This window comes from Equus asinus, chromosome 6 (genome assembly GCF_041296235.1).
Source record: "Equus asinus isolate D_3611 breed Donkey chromosome 6, EquAss-T2T_v2, whole genome shotgun sequence".
In the NCBI taxonomy this organism is placed as follows: Eukaryota; Metazoa; Chordata; class Mammalia; order Perissodactyla; family Equidae; genus Equus; species Equus asinus.
This window is the reverse complement of record NC_091795.1, coordinates 94,361,775-94,387,198: the sequence shown is the minus strand read 5'-3', so window position 1 is coordinate 94,387,198 and position 25,424 is coordinate 94,361,775. Positions and strand designations below refer to the sequence as shown.

General features: G+C 57.1%; 1 protein-coding gene across 7 annotated transcripts in view; it reads left to right on the top strand.

Moving 5' to 3' along the window:
• The window catches only part of HPCAL1 (hippocalcin like 1), a 121,371-nt gene that overhangs the window by 54,995 nt on the left and 40,952 nt on the right, over positions 1-25,424 (top strand). Inside the window, exon 1 of one of the 7 annotated variants that reach the window (XM_070512619.1) lies at positions 19,590-19,684. The exons of the other annotated variants lie outside the window; for them this stretch is intronic. The gene's annotated coding sequence lies outside the window, so the exon portion shown is untranslated. Of the gene's footprint in view, positions 1-19,589; positions 19,685-25,424 lie in introns of those variants that run through there. 7 annotated transcript variants of the gene reach the window in all.

The window sequence follows — 25,424 nt, the reverse complement described above, 5'->3', positions numbered from 1 at the left end:
CTCCAGCCTTCTTCTCTCCCCTTCTTCTCTCCTTGGGAAGTACGAGTTTTGGCATCGGTGCTGGGCTGGGATCCTGAGGGCCCCGGACCATTTGCTTAGCCTGGTGTCCCTGCCCTGTATCTGTGAAGCGGACAGCGCCCTCCTGGGGAGGTAGTGGCCCTCCCTCTCTCTGAGGAGGGGCCACGGCGTGGAGGCCCCCTCCGCCCGCCCCTCTGCTTGGAGGCAGAAGTCCACGTGGGATCCACGGGCCAGCCGGGGGGCCGGGCCTGAGAAATGCCTGGGCCTGTGACGCCCACGGCGGTTCTCGGCTCTGACGCTCCAGGGCCTGTGGGACCCAGGAGTCTGCTCTCGACTGTGCCAGAGTTTGTTACATCCTGTGCGGTGGAGAGTTCCCTCCCTCGTTACTAAGTGTTTATTCTGCTCCCAACCCGCGATGGGTGCTGTGGAGGAAAACGCACGTTCTGCTCCCACGGCATCCACATGGCCGTCCATGTGCCAACCAGCTGCTGAGAGGTTCAAGTCCTGGGAGTGGCTCCCACTGCTAATGTGCTCGCTCCGAGCAGGCCCTTCATTTACTGTCCTTGTTTGTTTGTTTATTCCTTCACTCTGATTCCAGCAACAGCCCTGTGAGACAGGCATTATTATTGTCTCTGTTCTATACGTAAATTGACTTCCAGCAAGGTTAGGTAACTTGCCTAAGGACACACAGCTTGTAAATCCATGGTGGGAGATCCGGTCTAGCCTGAGGGGCCTGGGGGTGGCTTTGAACTAGGCCTCGAAGGATAGGCTGAGGACAAGCCTGAGTAGGACAGGTGTGCCCCGGGACAGTGGGGGGCGGAGGGAGGGCTGCTCTGTGCCCGGCACCCAGGTGGGGGTGTCATACATGCTGTGCCCTTCATCCTGCAGCCACTCAGAAAGGCTGAGTAACTGGTCCAAGGTGCAGAGGTAGGAGGGGGCCCCAGGTCTGTCGGGCTCCAGAGCAAGCCCGTACCCCAGATCCCACACCAACTGGGGCTTGGCCGGCAGGAAAGCGCACCCAGCGTTGGTGGCACAAGCGAGGGATGGATGGATGTACTGAGAAACCCTCCCCTTGGTTCTCTGGTGCCTCCGTGGGACCCTGGGCCTTCCCGCAGGGCTCAGCCCACCTGCTCCCTCCAGGCCGTGCACCTTCACTGGCTGCCCACATGCCACATGACGAAAGCCATACCCCCTGGCCTCGCCCAGGGTCGTAGACTGTATTAGATTTTGTTTCTTCTCGTATGTGCATTTTCCTCATTATTTTGCAGCGCTTATCTTCTTCATCTATAGTGTGAGCCAGGTGACATGAGGCCCGCGCTGTGGCTTCTGTGGTGCTGATGTGGCCAGAAGGCTGAGACCCCAGGTGGATGCGGGAGGGTGTGGGAGGGAGCGGACTTTTGTGGGGCCCAGCGCCGGCAGAATTATGCCCTGATTGGTTTCACAGCATCGCCTGTGATGCGTTTCCTCCAGGGAGTGTGTTAGATCACCGTAAATTGAGATCCAGCGTAGAAGCAGGATGTTCTTTTAAACATCACCACCTTCCCTCCCCACGAGGTGTTTGCAGAACAATGTTATTTATTCCTGTTCTTTTCCCTGCCCGCAGTTTAGAGAAGAAAATCAAGAAATCATATTTTTCTCCCCCACACAGTCCCATCCCCAACAGTAATAACAGCAAAACTGTCTTCCTGTTAGGAAATAGCAGCAACTTCTTTAGGAGAAAAAGTGTGTTGTTGTACTTGCCAGGAAAGAGAAAGCATAAGGAGCAGCTGGCGGCTGGAAGTGGCCGCGTCGTCCGGGTCTGCGTCCCCCAGGGCTTCTGCCCCTGTGGGAGTGTAGCTGTGACCTGTGGCTGTGGCTCCTGCCCATCGTCTCCCCAACCTGCTTCCTTTCATGTGTCAAACACAGGATGCTGTCAGGGGCTTGCCGTCCAGCCTCGATGAAAGGAGCCTTTCTCCCAGGCCACAAGGGCTTGCTGGGAGAAAGAAGAGTATTTGGCTCCGGTTTCTGGTTAAATGCCCCTGATTGTAACGACCCTGCTCCCACTTCGTAAATGGCGGACAGAGGTCAGGTTGTAAGGAGGGCGGGGTCAAGCCCTATTTTTTTAATAGAAAGTATGAGGAGAGAAGCAGGAAGAAATCAGCAGTGTAACCATCTGAAGAGCCTTCTCCCACTGTCTTCAGAGTTCCAGGTGACAGTGATGTTAGCCAGGCGGTGGGCAGAGGTGCAGGCTGGGCAGCGAGGGGCCCCAGGCAGCCGTCAGGATGGAGTCGAGCCTTGGAGGTGATCGGGGGCCCCTGGCCTGGTGCTTTCACCGGAGTCTGTGTGGCTGCTTTGACCTGGGTCCTGCCACATCTGTGTTCCTTCGTAGTCCCTGAGGGCAAGAGATTGCAGGCTAGCGGCTAAGAAGCTGAAATGAGACGCCTGTCTTCCTGCTCCGTCCTCATGGCCCGCATGGCAGGAGGGAGGTCAGAGAGGTGGCACTGGGGAACCTTTCTCTTGCCCTCTGCCCCTTGGGGAGCCACTGAGCCACGACGAATGGCGTCTGTCTCTCTGGCCCTCTCGCCAGGTGGAACCTCCCAGGAGAGCCCTGGGCATCTCAGGGAAGGAAGCGATGTCTGTGATCATGAACATGCCCCATCCTTCCAGGCCCGCCCGGTGGCTGCTGGCCTCACCCTCCAAATCCAGAGCAGCCACAGCCCCCGCTTCCCCTCCTCCTCTGACCTGACTTTGGTCGCATCGTTGCTCTGACCGATGGCAGCGGTCAGGCCAGCTCCGCTCCACTCTGAGTAAGGGGCCCTGAGTCCTGTGCTCCTGTCGGGAGTGGACGGTTTAATCTCTGTGTTTATAGATGCGTTCCTGCACGGGAACACCCCTTTTCACAGCCGGCTGGGTTACTCTGCCGTCTTCCCACAGCTTGGGAAACCCCGAGTTTATTCTTTGCCCCTTCTCTACCGCCCACTCATCTGGTATGTGGGCTGAGCAGCACCATCATTTGCTAGTTCATTTGTTCATTCATTCATTCATTCCTTATCTGACATTCCACCCATCTCGTGTCCAGGTGTTGGACACTAGCAAAGGCTCCCGGTCTTGCGAGGGCAGTGAGAGCCCTAAGGAGCACGTTGATGGAAGAAGCAGGGGCCGGAGCGAGGAGGCCCTGCCCCCGCACCACAGGGTAGAGGGTGTCGGGGAGGCATTCCTGGAGGGGCCCTGCGCAGAGCTCCGCGCTAGGAGCCAGCCAGGGAGAGCACGCTGCGCGGGGCGGGGACTCCAGGCCCGTGGAGCCTCACCCCGGGGACTGATAGGCCCCCAGACTCCAGGGCGGGCGAGCTGGGGGCTCTGGAGACTGTCCAACTGCCCCGCTGTGAGATACTTCGTTTACCAAGTCGGTGACTGGTCGGCTACGAAAGACTGAAAAGTGGAAAGCAAAACCGAAAATAAAATGGAATCTTACCAAGCGTTCCTTTGGAAGGCAAATCCATGCGACAGGAAGCCAGCCATCGTCCCAGTATGAGGGCTGAGCCCTGTGCACATTCCAGATGGTTCCTCGGGATTCCCTCCCCTCCCCTTCCCTCGGGATTCGCTCCCCTATCCTCTCCTCTCCTTCACTCTCCCTCCTACCTTCCTTCCTTCCTTCCCCAGACGGGGCCCTTGCTCTCACGCCCCACGTCATCCAGCCTGTTGGCTGGGGCTCTGTTTCTTTAATACTAAGTCAGGGTGGGCAAGACTCCCCTGGAAAACCAGGTGTGTATGGCCACCCCAGGGCGCTGTTTCATCTCTGGAATTTGAATCCTTATCCTAATTGCCTTAAAACTATTGGAAGGGAAGGCCCCCAACAAAGGATCTCCACCAGTCCCAGCTGTCTGGTCTTGATCCTGTCTCCTTGTTGGTGTGGAACCCGTCATGTTTGGAGACTTGAGATGATCGATTCACCAGTTATTTTAAACTGATGTCCTAGGCTGTGTACCTAATGTTCCGCGTTACGCTTACAGCCGTTTTCACGTGAAAATGATCACTGTTCCATCAGAAGGGTTGGGTTTCTCTTGTGTGACGATTATCTTTTGATAATAACGTTAGTAACATTTCTGTAGCTCTTGAAACGTTGCCAAATGTGTTCATATACATTAGCTCATCTGATTCTCACAATAACCCCACGAACTGGGGTATCATCTCTTTTATAATGAGGAAACCGAGGCTCAGAGATGTTAAGCAATGTGCTCCACGTTACACAGCCAGTGAGTGGTGGAGCAGGGCCCCGTGCTGGTTCAACTTGACTCTACTGTCATTGAATTTGGTTGCTCAACCAGCGAGTCTTTATTGAACACTTGCTATATGCTAGCGTTAAGAAGAGCAGGAGCTCATGCTGGAGGAGGCAGCAGTGAGTGGTGGCACGGCGGGAGAGTGGCGGCCGAGGGTTGGAGGACCCGGCAGGCCAGGTGGAGGAGCTGGGGGCCGGGGTGTGGGCAGGCACTTGGGCCTTGAGGTGGGGACAGCACCCGCGGGAGGGTAGTGTGACAGCTCTGGGTCCTGCTCCCAGCGAGGTCAGGCTGGAGGCCAGGGTTTACTTCTGCGGAGAGACGTCCTGGGGAGTGTGAAGAACCCAGCTTCTGGTGGTGGTGAGAGCAGGGGAGCACGGTTTCTGCTCGTCCCTCTGCTTCCTTATTTAGACGAACCTGAGCCTTCGTTCCTTCGGGAAAGAAAGGTGAGCCGTGGGGATGGAGGGAGGCCGCGGCCTTCACAATGAATGTCTTATTGTGATGTTCTGCTGGTTGGCAGCCTGATGAGGGACGGGCCAGGCGGGGGCTGACCCGCAGACGGGGGATCCCATTTCTGCTGCTGTGGGAGAGAAGGGAGGGCAGGCCCTGAGGGTGAGCACAATGCATGCTTGTGTATAGAGGGACTCACGTGGCCACTCCCTGGCCCAGACTCAAGGAAGAAACCGCCGTCTCTTGTGGTCCTGTGTGAGATAGAGCACCCAATAATGGGACTGGTTTGAATGGTACCTTTTGCACAACCATGGTCTGTATTAAAAACGAGGAGGTCTGACGGTTCCTGAGCAGAGAGGGATCTTAGAGGACAATGTAGCTGGGGAATCTCAGGCCCAGAGAGGGAAGGTGATTTGCCCAGAGTCACACAGCCTTGGAGTGCCATTCTCACGGTAACCCGTGCTGCGTCTGCTTGTTTTCTGCAGTAGGCTTGGAGATGGGAGGGTTTTTATTGTTTATTGATGCAGAGAAGTGCAGAGCTGCAGAGGAGTGGGTTCTCCTGTAGCTGTTCTCCTGACGTCACTGTGACACCACGTCAAGGGCAGTGTTTCTGCCTGTGGAGAGCTGAGCAGTGTGAAGTGGACACACGCCCTCCAGGCGGGGTGGGCGGAGACTTAGCCTCCAGCACCCCTGTTTCTGCTGCCCCACACCTTGGGTAGTGCTTGGGACTTTTCTGGCTGTTTATAGGAGCTTCTGGAATCGGCCTTTTAGGATGTGCCAACATGTATTCATACATGTAACTCTCCATGCGGCATTTCAGTTCTATGAGAGGTGCTGGGGCATCGCTGTGTTTCTGCAAGGTGTGACCCACGTTCTGTCAGAACCCCAGGGAGCTGGCGGGGAAGGTGCAGACTCCTGGGTGCTCCCAGACTTGCTGATCAGAAGCCCCAGGGCAGGGCTGGGAATCTGCATTTTAAACAAGCTGCACAGGTGGCACTCGGGTCAGCCAGGCTGTGAGCACCCCTGGCCCGGAGCCGGGATGTGGTTCAGCTCTCAGAGCCGGTCTCCGTGGGTTGCCCAACCTTGAGTGAGCCAGTTCCCATTCCCGGGCCTCAGGTTCTGGTCTGTAAGATGGAGACACCACACCTCCCGTTTAGGTTGCGATTGCCTAAGTGTAGAAATGTTTGGTGCCCGGTGAATGGTGGTCTTTATTGGGCCTGCTGAGCAGTAGGCAGGGCAGGTGCAGAGGGGGATGTGAGCGCCTGGGTGTCCCCGCTGGGAAGGGGCCTCCTGGAGGAGGGTGGACCCTTGGGAGCAGGACAGAAGCTGTACTCAGGGCCTCAGGGCCGCAGTTTGGGGAAAAGCGTGCAGTGACCCTTGGAGATGGTGTCCTTCTTCCCTTTGCCGGGTGCACAGGCTCCCAGAACTGGGTGCCCCAGAGGGTGCCCAGAGAGGGTGTCCTGCTTGGGGTGGTGGAGCTGGGCCCGGGGCCCGCACACTCACTCTTCAGCCAGGGCTCCCTCCACCCGCACGCATGACTGAGTGTCCGTGCCACGCGGGCCCCTGGAGGGACTCATGGCCAGGGCTGTCCCAAGTTCTGGACTAGAACTCAGGTCCCGCCCCACTCCTGCTCTTCTCAGATGGTGATATGCTAGGACGCCAGGAGCCTGGTTATCTGGTGGACGCCCTCGTCGTGCACCTGCCTCCAGGCCCTTCTGTGTGCGTGTCCAGGGTACTTGTGAGAGCCTGAGCCCCCATTCTGGGCCTGTTCTTGGAAACAAGTTCACCTTCCAGGGCCGAGGTGCGTGGGTGGGGGCGTCTGCTGTGTGAACAGACACCCGGGGTCCATGAGGGAGACAGGGTGGTGCTGCTGCTGGCCTGAGGGGGGACAGGCTGGTCTTCCAAGGACGGCTGTTTCTGCAGGTGGCAACCAGGAGCCATTGCTTCTCTTCCCCCATGAGCTGGGATCGTTCTCCTTTATCCTTTGTCATCACGATGTACCTTGCCCAACCCACAGTCTTCCGCTCCCTCCCCCTGAGCTGCAGAGCAAAAGTCATAACAGCGGCTAATAGGTGCCTGGGCCTCGCCACACATACCCACCCTCACTCTGGCCCCCACTCATCTGAGTGGCCTTTTTGTCCTTACCTCACAAACAAGGCTCCAAGAAGATGGAGTGTGAGGGGAGTACCAGGCGTCAGTCTGGACCAGACCTGGGTCTTCTGTTTTGTGGAGCCTGCGCCTCTCACTGTCTTTCTGGGGAAGATGCAAGTGTCCACCTTCTGTGTCCCCTGGGCCCTCCCACGGAGCTCAAGCCAGACTGGAACGTGGACCACAAGGGCTGCTTCATGGGCCAGAGGAGCTCCCTGCTGTGTTCCCATAAACAGCAAGGTCTCACAATTCGCTTAAAATGCAGATCTGGTTTTGCAAGAGCACATCTGTCTGGCACCAGGAGGACCACCGTGCCGGGCTCATGGCATCCAGCCGCTCCCGATCCGCTCCTCCCACGTCCCCAGCCCATCTGTAGCCCCAGCCTCTCGCCTCAGTGGCTCCAGCATCAACTCTGGCCCTGCCTGCCCCCAGGCTCCCTGCACCGTGTGCTGTCCTGGTTTCTGCTTCTTGAGGTGGACAGTCTGCTCTGTGCTTCTCTGAACCTCCAGCAATGGGCACAGGGAGCCCTCAGCACTCGGCGAAGGTGCCAACAGTTTGGCTGTTAGATGGAGGATGCTGGAGCTGTGGGAGCCCCGAGTTTGTCTCATATACTACCCTCCTTTCAGGGGGGCTGCATCTGCCCAGGACTTTGCTGGGGGGCAGTCAGCTGCAGGGTAAATGCTGGGTCCCACTGTGTGTGAGGTTGGTACATTCGGCCAGGCGAGGGGTGCCTGGAGCCACACAGAGTGGTTCTGCCTCTGCCTCTGCCGAGGGGATGATACAACGGGGAGCCTGGATGCAGTGGGAAGTCTGAGATGTTTTTGTCTAGCTGTTTCCATGTTGTTTCTCCAGTTTATTGTCATCTGCCTGCAACTCGAGAACTTCGTCCCCGCACATGCTGGCACTTACTATAGGAGATATTTAATCCACGGAGGGCGGGCGGATGGTGGTATTGTTCTCAGGGGGCACTTTGTTGGCATTCCTTAAAGCAAAATCTTCAATATCCCTATTGTAGACAATTCATAAATTTTAGAAAGAAATCAGTAAAGTAAAATAGTAGTAACAACAGTCACCACCATCCCCTGTGTTGGTTAGATGTACATTTTAGCCTTCCTGGCATAAATTTGTCGAAGTGCCAGAAGAGCCCTAGTCCCATACCACAGTCCCCTGACTGAAGCTCCCACACAAAACCGCGGAACTGTTGTCACAGTGAGCCCTGTGCTGGGTGGGGGCGGGGTGGCAGAGGGTGGCATCAGTGAAGCTTCCCTAGCGCAGCCTTCTGCCGGGAGCCCTGGCCCCATGCTGTGCGGGGTCCTCACGCCTCATGTGGTCCTCCCCCTGGCTGCCCTGGGGCTCTGTGTGTGCATGCATGTGTGTGCACATGTCTGTGTGCTGGTGCATGTGTGTGTGGATGCACACGTGCATGCAAGTGTGCCCACCTATGTGTGGCATGTACGTTATGTGCACGCTTGTCTGTGTGTGTGTTGCATGTGTGCACTGGTGTATGTGTGTCTGCATGTGCATGCTTGCATGTGTCAGTGTGCACACTTGCGTGTGTCAGTGTGTGCATGCCCACAGGCATGCATTCGGTTTCAGTAGACTGGAGCCTCTGAGGACAGGGCGGGTCCCTCTCCTCTGTGTCCCCGGCGCAGACTTGGCATGTAATCAAGGGGTCCGTAAGCTTGGGTGCCCACTGTGGCCCCCCTTGGGCTGCCCAGACGCGGTGAGCGCCCTGTGCCGGCGCTCAGTGCCCTCGTCTGCACCTCTGGCAGCACGCCTCCTGCGGACCTGTCAATATTTGCTTGTGGTCAGCCGCCGTTCCTGGGTGCGGCCAGGTGCCAGGGCTCGAGGTCAGCGGGGTGTGTTTGGGTTTCACGGTGATGTGTTTGCTGAGCTTCTCCTGCCTGCACCAGCGGCTCCAAATGACATTTCAGGAATTGAATTACGCTGTTTCGGTCCTCACAGAATCCAGGAAGAGATAATTTGATTATATCTGTTGGAAGTCATTGCCACAAGCGGCTTCGTTTCCTTAGCCAACAACATCTATCCTGCGTGGGGAGAGACGGCAGAGGGATGCTGAAATGACTGGAGTTTCCCAAAAGCGTGTCTCCAGGCTGGCGGTGGCCCAGGGCTCTTTCCCTGGAGTGGGGGAAGCCCAGGGCCTGAAGGCTGTCTCCAGGCGGGGCCCACACCAGCATCGCTTACCACTGGCACGTGGTTGCCCCGCTGTGCTGCGTGGCCCGACCTGCCTGGCACACCCGAGCAGCCCTCTCTTGCTGAAGCTGCCGCCCTGGGGTGGCGGCTGCAGCAGAGGGCTCTTCCCTCCGGCCCCGTGGGGCCAGGGCGAGGGAGCCGTCTCGTTCTGCCTTGGGATGTCACGGAAGGCCCGTGCCTGATTTCTGTGCCACATCTTGCCTTTTAGGGGTTGTCTCCTGGGGGGCTCACATTTCACCCCGGCCCCAATAGCCATCACGGCCGGCTGCTCTTTCCTCGACCCCTTGGGGAATTCACTGTGGGCCTTCCCAGCCTCAGGGTATCAGGAGAATCTATAGAGGTCTCAGGATGCCCTTTATGGTCCTGCAGGGGCATCTGCCTTCCTGCCTCCCGAGTCCAGGCAGTTGCAGGGCCTCCTGGGAGCTTATGGTTCAGCTTCCCGCTGGTGCCAGGAGCGAGTTCAAGAACTGCAGGACCCGCCCCTGCTCCCGGGCTCAGAGCAGAGGGAGGTGTTCTCGCAGCGGCCCTGCCAGTGTTCTGGGAGCACTGGGAGGGGATCCCTGAGGCCATCTTGGAAGAGGGGGTGGTTAAGCCAGCCAACTTTGTTGGGAGCTGTGACCCATTCCCTATTAGTCAAATAATAATGAATATGTTGTGTTTGGCTCGAGCAGAGAAGGCTGAAAGCAAGCTAACAGGAAGCCTGAATTCAGCCGGAGCCAAGTTAGTGATCCTTTAAGAAGTCTAACTTAGGGTTTTGAAAGAGGAAAAGGCTCTGGCCTCATTAGACCGCCTCCACTGCGTCCTTGAAACCTTTCACTCCTTGAAATGTGCTTCTTAACTTTTGGAAAAAACAACTTTCTCCTTCTGTATATAGCGCTTATCGCCGTGTGCAGGCACGTACCTGGTCCACTTATAGTCAAGAAACCACTGGGTGAGGCCCCCAGGGTGGGGCGACTCACGTATTGGGTCTGGCATTCCGTCCACGGGGAGCCCACGGGCTTGGCCTGTAGGGCCCGGTGGAGGGGCTGAGTCAATCTCGGAGCCCTTTTCTACTTGCATTCCCAAATTTCTCCCTCCCCTTGTAAGTGGCTACTTTCCCATTACAAAAAACACCTCTGGTTTTATTTTCTTCTGACCCGGCTCCCAGCAGTCCTGGAGCGCGGCAGGGCGTGGGGTGGGGGGGTGGAGAAGAATCGCGTGTGCACCTATGTGTATGCCTGCGTGTGCCCACAGGTGCACGCACGGAGCTTAGCAGGGGTCAGAGGGACTTCGGGGTTAGGATTTTGTCCTCGCTCGGCTCTGGGCTGTGTTGTGACCCTGTCCATGTCTCTGGAAGGTCCTTGTGTGTCTTTCTGAGGTACAGTTAGTTCGATGCGGGCAGGAAGAGGCTCCAAGGAGCAGAGGACGTGCTGGCTTCGGGGGGAGCTGCACTGTGTCTGACCCCGAGCAGGGTCCCGCACAGAGGACTGAGTGGCGGCTGTGAGCTGGCCCTTGGACAGGCTGCCCTGTGATGCCTGGACACTCAAGTCAGGCTCTGGACTGCAAGATGACCACTCGCCCTGGCCTTTGACAGGCCACGGGAGCCTGCTGGGGGTGTGATTCTGGGCACCCAAAAAGGTACCCCAGAACCCCTTAGCTGTGGAAGGGTCCCAGGGTGTGCTCCTCTGTCACGGGGCACCCTGCTCCTGGGGGTGCTGAGGGCTCACACACAGGCAGCAGCTGTGTCATGAGAGGACTTGGGTTCCAGTTCTCACTTCTGCCTTCATCCCTGTGGGCCTTGGTTTCCTCATCTGTAAGGCAGGGGCCCATCTGAGGCTGTCACTGAAAAGCTGTGTTGCGGGGCTGCCCCCCTTTGCCTGTGGGGAACCGAGGCAGAGCTGGCACCTGCGGGACGCAGGGCCAGGATGCAGCTGTGAGCCAACAAGCAGGGGCTGCGGGGTGGCCCACTGGCAGGGAGAGCTATTTGCCGGGCTCCTGGAAGGGCCGAGGTGGCTGAGGGAATGGGTAAGACAGTGGCATGTGGTGTGTGCGGCCCTGCTGTTTGCAGCATGGGGCTTTGTGAGGCTGGCTGACTGCTGGGCTGGAGGGGAAAGCCAGGCTGAGTTTCCATGCACCCCTGGAGCTGGGCAGACAGGCAGAGCTGGCATCCACATCTGCCCCGTGTCTGCCTGTTCTCCTCTGGGAAGAGCTTCTTTGAGCCCGTTCACCGTGTTCGCTGTGTGGCTCTGCGTCCTCTGAATGCAGAGTTTCTGCTGGCCCGTGAGGCTCATCTGGGTCTGGTGCAGGCGAGGGGCTGGGCTCTGGGCTGGATGGCCCTGCGTGGGGAGGCAGCCCCAGGGCCCCAGCCCACCAGCTGCACTCAGCCCCAGTCCAGGGGTCCTATTTTGGTGGAGAGAGGGGTCAGCGGGGAGAGGGGAGCATGGAAAGACCGCGCCCCTCCTCCTGTGGCTGGTCCACACTGCCCTGGGTCTCCTGGGGCAGGCTTCCCCAGGCCTCTTCATTCCCAACTCCTCGCTTTCCCTCCACGGCTTCTCTGTTCATCTCCTGGAGACCAGCTGAGCAGGCAGGTGAGACGCCTGGCCTGGCCCTGCCCGAGAAGCCCTGCGTGGTCTCCTCCTCTGGCTCTACTGTGACACTCCTTTGTGGCCCCTCGGCGCCAGGTCCAGGTTTGGTCCTGTTCCTGTTCAGGAAACCGCTGTGGGCGACATGGAGACGAGTCCGCTGGCCCGGCCGCCCCTCCTCAGGTCTTGCCTGGTCATCCTCAGAGGGCTGTTTCAGGCCCTGCGTTCCCTCTGCGCTGACGAGCGTGAGGATGCAGGGACGCACCACGCTCCTCATCTCTGCATTGCGTGGAAGTGTGAGAACCGCACCGCTTTACATCTAGCTGGTGAAGTGCGTGGAGGTCGGTCTGGTCTTCTTCCCCAGCTGGCTCTGATCTTTTGCTTTCCCTCTGTTCTGATCATTCTTCAACTGGGGCCAACGATCAGAAACATCACATTTCCATGGCGTGAGCCGCGCACGGGAGCCGCGTGGCACCCAGGGTGCACTGGCTGAGTGGGGGAGGAGAAATCTTCTGAAAGGCTCTTCTCTGGGGCACAGTTTGACTCCACCTGAGTGTGTTGAGCACTCACTGCATGCCCTTCATCAATTATTAAGCACTTGCTGTGTTCCAGACACCATGTTCAATGTGGAGGATACACATTGGGTAAGGCTGGATACCTGGGGAGCCCCCAGTTGGGTGGGGGTGGCAGACAGGTGAGCATATGGGTGTGACACAGTGTCATGAGCCCTGTCACCGGGCAGCAGGGGTCCCACAACTCCTTGGCTCGGAAGTCTAGGCCCATACTGGAGAAGGTGACCACCTTCAGGGACCCAGGACGGCTGGCTTCCCTCCATTTCCTCTGGAAGCCCCCTGGGGCCCCTCTCCCAGCCCCCATCCCTTCAGTGCCCTCCTGAGTGAGTGAATCAGGGATAAGGGGAACCCCCAGAAAGAGACCTTACACTCCAGGTAGGAAGGTCTTGGACAGGTGTGACACCAGGTGGCTCAGAGCAACAGCCACGTGCTGGGCCAGTGAGGACGACAGACCAGAGAAGCTGAGGATGGTCAGTGAGGAGAATGGCCTGTGGGCCAGTGGGGCCGGTGGGCAAGATCCCTGGATTGGAATGAGAGGCGAGGAAACTGAGGCCAGAGCAGAGGGCTTGTCCAGGAAGGGGCAGAACCAGGCTCCTAGCAACTTCTCCATTTGCAACACCATGCCACTGCTCCATGAATGAGACATGAGGTGGGTGGAGGTCTCGAACTATCATCATCATCATCTGACTTACTAATAAAAGAATTAAAATTTAAAGTGATCTAAAGTGACAAGTGACAGGCATGTTCCTAGAAACCGGAGATTGGGTACGGAGCAGGTCTCAGTGTAGATGACACCAGACACAAAGTCCCCTGGACTCGGTGGGTTTTTAAGGTTTCAGAATTCTGAAGGACAAAAGGCTCTTTATTCCAGGTGTGCTGGGGGTCTCTCAGTCTTCACTGCCCTGTATCCTGGGCTCAGGGCTGAGTCGCACAGCACAGCTTTGTTTCTGGGTGGAGCCTCCGCCGCCCGAGGACAGGCTCCTTCCCCTGCTGGGGACCGAGCTGGACACCCTAGGACCTGAGGCCCCTTCTCGCTCAGATGCCCCACCAGCCTTCAGAAGCCAGCGGCCCACCTGGCCCTCAGCCTTCTGGAACCGGGTAGGCCTCCCAGGCCCTGGGGCAGGCTGGGGGTCCTGGCCAGGCCCAGCAGCACCACCCCCAGGTTTGCGATGTCCTCTCTCCATGGGAGGCCCAGCGCCTGCACTCGGGACTTCTCTGTTTTGTCTGTTTTTTGACATTCTAGCCTCGAGGTCCGTGTTTCCTTCTTGGGCCTCTAGGAGGGTACAGCCTAGACAGGTCCTCAAGTCCCCGAGTCTCTGGGCTGGCCGTCCCAGGAGCTCAGGGCGAGCTGGCTGGGTAGCCAGCCCACTGGGCCACACGGTTCCACACTCTCCTTCCCTCAGGTGTCCGAGACCTTTCCCCTGAGCCGTTGGGCCACATCCTCCAGGTCAGTGTGGCGGAACACCATAGCCCAGGGGACAACAGACTGCATAAGACACCTACTTTAATTAGAAGAGTTACATGACAATATATCAGAAAGCTGGCAAAGTACAAGGAAAAACAAGTCACTGATGGTGGCCTTCTGGCACAGCCTCGCCCCTGTGTCTTCCTTCTGGTGCTTTGCTTGTCTTCATCGCAGTGTTGGCACCTGCATCGCATGTTGCAGGTTGACCCCACACCGGGGGGATAGTTCTTCCCATCCTTAGGGTTTGCAGCGAAGAGCGCTTCCCCCTGTCATTTTGATGGAGCTCAGGAGGCAGAGATGGAAGCCTGTCCTGGCCTCGGGGAGCTGGCCGTCCAGAAAGCAGGCGAGCTTTAAGCGGAGCTGTCTCTCTGGCGCCTGCTGCCCGCCGGGCTGTGCCGGGTATAGTTGAGGTGTGGCTTTGATCCAGACCTGCTCTTGAGGAGCGTACACAGGGCGACGCGGGTTACTTAATTCAGACAAAATGTGTGACAAGGTTGAAGTAGAGGCAGGAGCGGGGTGTTGGGTGGGAAGGGGGAACGCTTCTGACTGTGTGGCTCTGAGAAGGCTTCCCGGGAAGGCCTGTTGGGAGGGCCTGGGCACAGAGCTGGGTGTTGGCGCCAGGAGGATTTGGACAGAGAGGGGAGGTGTGCAGACGTTTCTCCCTGACGGCACAGAGGTGGTGTCCTCACCTGGTCCTCCTGGCGTGGTCCACAGTCTGCAGTGGCCTTGCTCGTTTGTGTGTGTTTGATGGTCTCTCTTGGGCTCTGGTGGACAACGTCCATGGGACAGAGACTTCGTTGGCCTTATTCACCCCACCGGATAGGTGCCTGAAAGTACTGAATGGAAGTATGGAGGAGACAGTGTCTGTGATGGAAGGACTCCACAGGCCGGCCACAGAAGGGTGGTCTTGGTGGGGGATCTGAGCCCGGAGGGAAATCTGAGGTCTCTTCCCTGGTTGGCTGTCTTTTGGGAAGGGGTAGAAAATCACACAAGAACAAAGAGGTGGGGGGAAGGAAGAGAAGAATTCCCACCCCTAATCCCAGCACGAGAGGTAACATTTGGTGCGTGTCCCACCGCAGGAGGCCCCTGCCCAGATGTGTATTCCTATAGATGTAATTTCGTACGTGGGACTACTCCTTCTCTACCGTGTGAAAACCTGTATTTTCACTGAGCGACGCTTTGTTCTTCCGGAGAATTCACCAGGCAGGACCGTATCGACAAGGCACGTCTCTACCTGAACCCTCTGCTGCTTGTCCTAGGCCGGGGTCCCCAGGGGCTTTTCTCAGGCCCGGGTCTGGTGGCAGAGCAAGAATACTAAGCTGGGGGGGCGGTGAGCGGGGCAGAGGGAGTGCGAACCAGCACCCTCCTGTTTCCTGTCGCTTAGGAGGCCCCCAGCCAAGCTGTCAGTCCTGCCGCAGAAGTGAGAACAGCGGTGTCAGTACTTGGGTTACAGCGTTAACTGTATCCTTACTGTTTGGGACAAACTCGAATTCAGACCCTCCTCTTAGCGGCTGTGTGACCTTGGGCGAGTCAGCTCACCTTGGACTGGCCCGTCCTCCTGTGGACAGGGGATGATCCCTCCCACAAGAGGTGTAGGACAAAGTCTGGGCCGTGCCTTCCGAGTGGTAGGCGCCCGGCAGATGGGGGCTCCCTTTCTGCCCTCCTTTTGCATTTGGAAAAAAAAACGGAAAAAAACCCGAAGGAATCTATGAAAAAACTATCAGTTAATAAAATAATCAGGTGAGTAGTTGGAGAAAAGATAAATATTCATATTAGCCATGATCACTTATTAAGATATATTTTCAGGGCTGGCCCCGTGGCCAAGTGGTTAAGTTCACGCCCTCCGCTGCAGGCGGCCCAGTGTTTCGTTGGTTCGAATCCTGGGTGCGGACATGGCACTGCTCATCAAACCACGCTGAGGCAGCGTCCCACGTGCCACAGCTAGAAGGACCCACAATGAAGAATATACAACTATGTACCAGGGGGCTTTGGGGAGAAAAAGGAAAAAAGTAAAATCTTTAAAAAAAAAAAAAGATATATTTTCAAAGATCCCACTCTTGTGCCTAAAATGTCGTGTTAGTGGTTACACATGCATATATGTTTGTCAGAAGTCAGTGAACTGTGTACCTAAAATAAGTGAATTTTATTGTATGTAAGTTATACCTTAAAGAACTTGACTTTACGTAAAAAAGCCTCCATTCTTAATGTCTACAGAGCATATGAAAATACCCAGGTCTAGCATTAAGGAAGAATGTGCCTGACTGAGATGAAGAAAAAGATGGCATTTAAATGTTTTGTTGTTATTTTTTCCTTATTACAGAAGTTACAAATAACAAAAGCTCCTCCTGCCTCTAGGAGCTCAGTTTCAGTGGGGGGTCCGATAGTAGACATGATAAGCGAGCAAATTATATCATGTGTTTGGTGCTACCCACCCTGGGAAGGAATTGACCTGGGTAATGGGGAGTAGGGGGTGTAAAGGAAGGGAGGGTCGTGCGATTTTAGATAAGCTATGGTGGCAGACTCATTGAGAAGGTGATATTTGAGCCAAGTGTGGGGACCACGGCCAGGGAGGGTGGTCCAGGCAGAGCTGGTGCGTGTCAAGGCGGGAGCAGGCCTGGCGTGCTCAGGGAGTGGCGGGGAGAGCTGTTGGGGAGTCTGCAAGTCTGCATGAGGACGTCAACCCTCCCAGTGGGCAGGGCAGCCCCGGATCACATGGTCTGCTCTTTCCTAGTCACCTAAATATCACAAAATACATGTTTTATTTAAGTTTACCATAATGAGACTATTTTTTACATACTGTGTTGTAACCTGTTTAACATAACAACTATTGAATACGTTTTTCCATTTTTCGAAAATCACCGTCTGTGGCCTGATTTTGCAGGCTTTGGCTGCACTTCCTTTCCGGGCGTGAGCTATAATTTGTTTAACTAACACCTGCTGTTCAGCACTTCGTCCTTCTGGAAGGCACCGTGGAGAGTTGCGGGACGAGCCAGACAGTGGAGGCTGTGCCCGCCTGCCCCAAATGTCTGGACGGGAGGTGGCCGAGCTGAGCCACAACGAAAGCGCAGTAGCTGGTGTGTCCAGACACACTGGATTCATTCCTTGTTTTTCCACTGCTTTAGATTTAGGGAGCTTCACCTGGAGAGGCATGTGGATAGGACTGGAAAATGTCACAGCCATACTGCCTGCAGATAAGTCGGTTTCCCAACCTTGTGGTTAAGTGGCCTGACCCGCTGGAGCCACCTGGCTGGCACTCGAGTGCCTGGCCACACTGGACTGCCCCACCCGCCTGGGCAGGTCTCTCTCTGGTCCTGTTCGTGCTCTTTACTCGCTCTGACTGCCCTCCCCGCCTCCTGTCAAGCTCCAAGCCCACCTGCAGCCTCTCCCTGGAAGCATCCCTCGCCCCTGCTCACATCTTCCTCCCTCCTGCCTGCATGTGGACTTAGAGTCTCCCTGGCAGGTTAGTGACTCCCAGGGCAGGGCAGGGCAGGGCCCAGGTTCCTCCCGTTCCATGTGAACCAAGCCTGCCTGCCTCTCTCCCTTCTTCCATTCAGCCCAAGCGCTGGGTTTGGCACGAGACACAAACGGTGGTTAGGAAGTTATGTTCTGCGGAACCGTCGGCCCAGCATGGAAAGTAAGCTGGTAAACGTACACGAGTGTCCAGAGTCATCCTGGGAACAGCGAGCGGCCAGAGCAGAGGGCATCTGAGCGGCATTCAGAGAAGGGAGCGCTGCGGAGGCCGGAGACGCCGGGCCTGGGCGGCGTCCTCACTTCAGGCTGAAGGCCTTAACTGAGCAAGGTGGTCATTTCCAGGCCTGCGGCCTCCCATCAGGTTGGATGTTGGTGGCCAGGATGACACTGGCCCTTTTGGGGTAACTTGTTTGGATTCAGGGCTCTGGATGGGATTTGTGACAAAGCACGATCCTGAGGATGAATTCAGCTGTCTGAAGTCTCTGCATTTGCAAGTGTCAAGACTCCGCAGCTGCCTTGCCCAAGGCGAAGTGGAGGAAGGTATAGCTTCATGTTTGGGGTTTTTCTAAGGCTGCTTCGAAGGGAGGTGTGGGACTCATTTCTGTGAACCATTAACATTCTCAGGACATGGGGCCCGAGAGATTTGGCTGGAGCTGTCGGTTTTACCTCCTGTCCCCAGAGGAGGGCTGCGTGTGCGGTCCAGGACGCAGGGCCTGGGCGAGGCTGCTGTCCAGTGGGTACGTGTGGTGGAGACACAGGTCCTTCGGAATGGTTTTGGTCTGGTTATATAAAATGCTCATTCTAAAAAAGATGGAAAAAGGAGAAAAGAAGAAAGCAAATATAATCCACAGTCCTACAGTTGAGAGAAGTCACAGCCAGCATCTGGGGCTGTTTGTCCTCGTCAGTATCTGTTTACGGAGAGATGAAGAGACAGGGATGTCGTAACTGACGCCATACTGCATACTCATTTCATGCCTCCCCTTTTCCGTTCAGGATCCTATCATCCCATTTCCCTCTGTCAGTAAAAAGTGTGTGTAATTGTAAGTTTTGGTGGCTGTCACAGAAAGTGTTGGACTTGGACGTGGTTCAGTCCAGCCTCCTTGTTCCATGGAAGGTGATCCTTGTGCCCCCAGCACCCTCCTTGGGGCATCAGGGCAGAGTGGGGAGTTGGGACCGGGCGCCACCCTTGTGTCCATCCCACCTGCCCACTGTCTCCACCGGCTGGAAGCGTGTTCTGGTCCACCTGAGCGAGCTTGTGCGATTGTCCACCTGAGCCAGTGTGGTGCAGAGCCCGGATTTGAGGTCCAGCATCGCTGCTTCCCAAGAACCCCACCTCCCTCTTTCTGTTTGTAAAATGCCTTTCACTGTGTGTTTCTCAGAAAAATTGTGATGATGAGCAAGGTGTGACTTGTGGGAGTTACTTTGAAGGGAAGGTGTTGGTGGTGCCGGGCGCTGGGTGGCAGGTCTGAGTGTGGCCACGTGTGAGAGCCCACAGACCCGGCCTCCGTCCTTGGTGCCTGGGCTGTCGGGGAGAGCGTGCGCCTGGCCCCTCAAATTCAGCGGGGTGTGGCTGAGCCTCTCATGGAGCTGAGCAGTGGCAGTTAGATGGCCTCATGGACATCAAATGACCCAACCAGAAAGGTCTTGAGTGATGGGTTGGCGGTTGCCCCCACATCTGTCCACAGGTGCCGTGTGGCTTTGCCCTGACATGGCGTGAATGCCAGATTGGCTGAGGATGAAAAGCCGGAGAGCTGTTAAATTCCAGAAGCTCGAGTGGGTTGAAAGGATGAGCTGAAAATAAGATGGAATTGAACAGAGTGAAGGCAAGCTTTGCACTCTGGCTTAAGTATAGATTCGTTCATTCATGAGGGTGCAGGTCTGAGAAAAAAGAAACGACGTTAGATGCTTGCATGCACACTCGAATCTGTGGCTCTCGCTCAGCTGCTCCGTGCAGGCTGCCCTGCCGCCCCTGAGCTGCCATCAGGAGCGGCCCGGCTCGGGGTCCTTCGGGCAAAGCGTCAGGAGCCAGGTGTGCCCTCATGCCAGCAGGGTGGACTGGCTGCCCAGGTCCACCTGGACGTCCAGAAGTCACCCGAAAGAGCTCTGTGCAGCGTGTGGAGAGCTGGCTGTGCGGTTCTGGGGCGGTTCTTCCCTCTGCCAACGTGAATTTGCAACTAAACAAACTCCAGCTCTCAGCCAGGAAATGCAGGGGGTGTGCTTGGTCTGGAGACCCGGGCTCCTGTGCTCTGGCCGTGGTGAGAATGGGGGAGGGCAGGCCGGCAGGAAGCCTTGGGCACATGGGCGTGAGAACCCGAGGGCGTGGACGTAGGGGCACTGCTGTGGGCAGGGTGGGGCGGCTGGGTGTTTGTGGTGTGCATCGTTAGGGTGACCAGCCCCTGGGCTTTTTCCGGCTCGGCCCAACCAGGCCTATTGGAATGAGCCTGCCGGCACCCGGCTGAAGGCCTCCGTAGCTGTGATCCACCAGGCCCCTTTCCCACAAGAGCTGGAGGTACTGACCCACTGACCTCTTTGGTATGTCACTGTTGTGCCTGGCCCCCCAGAGGCTGAGCTGCCTCTGCCTGGGTGAGGGAGCTTCCTGGGAAGTCCTTGGCGAGGCTGCTCTCCACCCCTCGGCATTGCCTCTCTCTCTCTGTCTCTTTCATGGCTAACTCTTATTCATCCTTCAGGTCTCTGTTTAGATGTCACCTCCTCTTGGAAGCCTTCCCAGATCCTTAGGTAGGGCTGTAGGCCTCTCAGTGGCCTCCCCAGCATCCTGCACTCATCTTTCTCGTGGACGTGTCACTTTCCCCTTAATCTCCTGGGCACTTGTGGGAGCTCCTTGAAAGCAGGGATTTTCCTGTTCACTGTTGCGTCTGCAGCACCTAGGACAGTGCCTGGCACATTCTAAGAGTTCAGTTGAGTGTATTTTGAATAAGTAAAAGAATGCATAAATGAGACTTCGATTCCAGCTCAAAGACCAGCCCGTTACCCCGACGAGCAGGGTCAAATGTGGGAACCACTGGGCGTCGGGGTTGGCCTGGGTCACCTGAGTCACGGCTTGTGCAGGACAGAGGCAGTCCAAGTCCGCCTGGGGGCTCAAGGGCAGAACGGGAGGGCCAGGCAGGGGGCTGCTGCCCCCGTCCGAGGTGTCTAGGTGCCCTGTGTTGCCACACCTGGGAGGTGCATGTCGCTGTGGTGTACCAGGTGGGAGCCACCTAAGGGCCCCTGAAAGGATTCCTTAAGGCTTTAATGTTGACTTTGAACAGCAGCGCAGCAGGAGTGAGCTGAGCCGCAGCACAAGTCTTGCCCAGGGGCCTAGAGTCTCCCCTCCACTCGTGGCTTCCTCAAACCTCCTACCTTCTCGGGCCTGGGTTTTGTGCAGGGGGGATTAAGTGACAAAGTGGCTGTGACGCTCCCTCTAGACTGTAATGCACACTGTGTGGAGTGGATTATTCCTCCCCCTCGTGGTTTGGCATCGGGTGTAGACTCTGACATGTGGGGCCGGACTGACGTACTGCATTTGTCAGGCTGCTTTTCCCCTAACATCTTGGGGTGTCCTGACACCCTTTGTGTAGACTCCTGCCGAGGTTCCCCGGGCCACCAAAACCTGATTTCAGTGCAGCTCTCCGATAGGACCTTCAAGACTTTGGTCTGCAGAAAAGACCCCGTCCTGTGTGATCTTAAAGAAAATAGGGCTCAGGAGTAAATGGCCACACGCAAAATGCTGCACTGAGGCTGGGCTTCCTAAAACATCGCCTGCTGCTGTGCACGACGCGTGTAAACGCGTGTGGACCTGCTGAGGCTGCCAAGTGTGGTTGCCACAACAAACCAGCCACAAAGGCTGCACATCTTCCTGTTTCTGCTCAGCCCCTCGACACTCTTCCTGCACACGACACTCGGTTTCCTAGAGCCCTTCCCTGTGGAGGAGAAGCGTGGGAGTGTGCGACTGGCCTGAGCAGGACTTTCCAGAGCACTGGGTGTGCAGGGGGCTCTGTGCCCTGAAGGACCTTTGACCCTTTATTTGGGAATGAGGGGTGAGGATCCATCAGCGTACCCCTTGCCACTAGATTCTGTCAGCAGTTGGGGGTAGACCAAAAGATGACCATCAGGGGAATGTATGTACGTCGGGGTCTCTCACCCTCCCCACTGGACATTTTGGGCTGCATAGTGCTTTGTTGGGGTGGGGAGGGTGCCTGTGCACTGTAGGATGTTTAGCAGCATCTTTGGCCACCACCCAATAGATGACAGTGGATGTCCCCCACACCCCAGTTGTGGTAACCAAAAATGTCTCCAGACATTGCCAAATGTGCCAGGGGGACAAAATCGCCCCCAGCTGAGAACCACTAAATTTCTGTGTGTGTGTGCATGCACACATATACACACACACGCACACGCACCTTTTTGCTGGTATTTCTAGACTGGCAAGCTTGCTCTATGGCCAGAATCCGTTTCCTGCTGCTTACCCACGCCCAAAAATCAATTTCCCAGTCACAGGCTGACAGCTGAGCACCTGCCGACCTCCGCTCCCAGGGGCGAGTAGGGGAGATGGGGAGACACAGGCTGAAAGGTCATTCTTTTTCCAGTCTGATCAGAAAGCCACTTCTTCCCCCAAGGAACAGGGCGAGAGGCTGGAAGCCAGCAATGTTGTTCGTGCAGAGGACTCCTGGTGGAAGGACAGAGACAGAGGGACACAGCCCATGCCTCACGTCACACAGGACAGCTCTGCAAAGAGAAGGTTTTCAGTCAAACACCCAGCAGCACGAGTCACACACTCACTGTTTCAGCCCCACACCGACCACGTGGCTCTGTGCCAGGTGGGGTGCTGGGCCCTGGAGTAAGTCCTTGTCCCCTCCCACGGTCCCTGTGGGGCTACAGACTCTAAGCAGCCGATCCCAGGAAAGTGCAATGAAGGTAGGGGAGCTGCGTGGTGCTATGAAAGTGAGCAGCCGGAAGCCTGGGGGCATCCTGAGGGAGGGACCGTGAGCTGCCATCTGAAGGGAGAGTGGTTCTCTGGGCACTTAGGGGGTGTCCTTGGCAGAGGAAATAGCTCTTTGGTGGGCCAGGGCTTGGCACTCTTAAAAACTCCTCACACGCTTTTCTTCCCAGTTGTGAAATGAGCTGAGCAGACTGGAATCAAAGATAGAAAAATGGAGATGAGAGGCTGTGCAGAGACCCAGCTGTGAGTGGCATCTGCTGAGCGCTAGTGCATGAAAGTAGCTTTGCCAGTGTTCTTTCTTGTCATCCTCCCAACAACCCGTTGGAGCTCCTGGGGCACCAGAGGCCGAGAACCTGACCTAGGGCTGCCCAGCCGTGTGAGGCCAGCTGAGCCATGATTGATCCTGGGGGGGGGGGGGTGACTCCAGGACCCGAGCGCTTCCTCCTGGTGGCCTCAGCTCTGGGCACTTGTTAGAAATGCAGTGTCCTGGGCCTAGCTCTGGAGGTTGTCCGGACCCGGGAATCTGCATTCTAGAAAGCACCGACTCCAGGCTTGTGTCCCTGATGGGGAGGATGACTTGGCTCCTGGAGGGGAGCACTCCAGCAGCAGCTCCTTGGAACCAAGTCCTTTGGTGCAGACGTGCTCTGCACAAGAGCCCTGGGTCTCCCAGGCCGGGCCGAGCTGGGCTGTGACTTCCCATCTGATGCTGGGCTCATTTCACTCGTGGATGCAGATGGAAAGCAGCGTGGGCAGATCACAAGCGGGAGCTGTCTGCGCGGGGCGCCGGCGGAATCCGGTGTCTGCTCGCCTGAGCGCTGTCGCTAATGGGATTTGCTGAGCCTTTTGGGTGTTTGTGGCATGGCGGCTGTTGCAGGAACCCAGCGGCTGCTCATTTGTGGGGAATGAATAATTTATTTGTCTTTTCAGATGGCTTATTCCTTCCTCGCAGACACGGCAGCCGCGCTCCGCACGCTCTGTCGGCTGCTGAGTAAGTGGCTTCGGCGGGAGGACTCGCCTTGATCCTCCTTGGTGCTGGACGCCTGTTTCCAGGATGTTGGTTTGCAGGCTGCGTTTTAGGGGGGTCCAGATCCTTCCACTTGGGGTGCCTTCCTTTCTCTCTCTTTGTGGGGAAATCATGCTTTCCCTCCTCGTTGCCTGCTTTGGGAAGCACAGCTCCAGAGTGCTAGCTGGCCCTGGGCGTTTTAGGGCTGTCTGGCAGCTAGGACATTGATAACAACAATGCTGTAGAGTTCTGGCTCTGGGAGGGCTTTGTTTCTGATTTCTGCTGTGACCAGCTGAAAGCCACACATGGTTGCAGTCACCCTTGAGAATCCCCCATTTGCACAAGTATCAGTGCCCAAGTTGCCTCTCTGCTTCTGGCCTCCACCCTCCCGTCCTTTCTGCTCAGGCTGCCAGCAATCTTCCTCCAAGTGCCTCACTCAAGAGTCTGCCATGGCTCCCTGTTGCCGAAGGCGACCTGAACCCCAGTGTCAGAAGCCCTGCGCGACCTGGCTCTTGTCCTGCTCTGCAGCCTCATCTCCTATCTCTTCTTCCTCTGAGCTGCCTGCTCCCTGTTCATTGATTGAAGGCTGACTGAGACTCTGCCACGCTCCAGGCGCTGTGCGGGGGCTGGGAGACCAGGGAGCGAGACCCTGCCCTCCCAGCACTCCATCTGGAGGGGTCTGGGGCCCCAGTAGATGGGTTACAGGCAGCCTCACAGACCCCCAGGCCCGGGAACGGGGGCAGGCAGCGCAGGAGGGAGTCTCAGAATTTTCAGCATCTTTAACCTGCCATTTTGGTGGGATTGAGGCCCCAGCAGGTGCCTGGATGAGGGCCTGATTGTCAGGGCCTCGAATGCTACACCACAAGGGACCGCCAGGGGCTGCAGGTGGGCTGAGAGTGGGTACCTGGAACCTGGCCTGAGGGGACCACTGGTCAGGCACCCTGGCCAGGAGCCCTCTGCCCGCCGCCCAGCCTTCGCGCTCTGCACAGACCCCACCTCAGGCCCGCCCTGTGCACTGCGTTGCATTCTTGCTTAATTATGCTTAGATGCTTAATTAGTGTCCCTTTCCTTGCTCCTTTATCACTCACCTTGAGGGCAAGAAGGTTTGTCTCTGGCATCCCCTCTGGGCAGGTCCTGTGGCCTCTAGGGGAAGCACGGCCTACAGGGTCAGGTGCACTCAGCTGGCATGATACTGCCCAGCTGTGTGGCCTTGGGAAAGAGGCTTGATGTCTCTGAGCCTCTGTTTCCCCATCTGTAGGTGGAAACAGAGAGAGTAATGATCCCATGAGTGGCACCGTATGTGAATGTGCCCATTGTCCAGGCCGAGCCTTAAAGGCTGCATTCAGACTCCAAGTTTAGGCCTAGGAGCTCAAAGAGCTTCCACGTGAGTCCATCGCCTCCTGTCAGGGTCCAGTCCAACGTGCTTTGGGCCTCTTCCACACGAGGGGCGGGGGTCGGTGCTTGGTCCGTTCACCCACACCATTCCTGACTCTCTGAGTGCCTGCTGCCCAGGATCATCCAGGGCAGGCACAGGGGCACCCTCCTCAGGAGCAGCCTCCTATCCTCAGCTGCCCAGCTGTGGCCAGGGGAGGGCATGTGGGGGCGGCAGTGCAGTCAGGGTACTCCTCACGCCTTCCCCCCCCCCCCACCACCCCGCCGTGACTTACCTGAGTCCTCTAAGGCGAGGGGCTCACCTGGGCCCACAGCCAGAGAGCAGAGAGCCAGGGGCGCCTGTTCTCCACGGCTTGGGCCACTGTCACCTGGTGGCGCCCTCCTTGGTCCTGTATAGAATTACACGCCCCCTCCCAACAGTGTGTGGTTTGGATGGTACATGAGGGCGCTGGGCCATTGTGGGTGGCGGAGGAGGCTGTGCGGAGAGGCAGGTGGACGGCCACTGCATCCTGGACCAGCCCGGGGGCACCTGGGCCGCCAGGGTGCCTCCGTCCTCTGAGGAACAGCAGCTCTGAGCAGGAAGCGCTGGTCGGACACCAAGAAGTCTCCTTGGGGAGCCATGACACCTCACCTGAGTGACCGGGGTTGGCGTCTGAAGCCCATGGTCTCCTCTTTCTGGCCCTGTGGCTCCAGGCAGGACCCTCAACTTCTCTGGGCTGTGTCCTCCTCCACGAAGCTGGGGGGAACCTGACTCCTGTGTGCCCACCCCATGGGCTGTGGAGGAGGCGGGCTGGGGTTGTGGGTGTGGACTCTGGCTGCCATCCCGGCTGCCTGATTCCTGTGCTCTCCTGTCCCACGGGCTTTCTAGGAAAAGGGCAGTGTGGATGGCTCGTTCCCAGCCCTCGCTCGCTCTCCTCCAACATCGTTATTAATAAAACTCT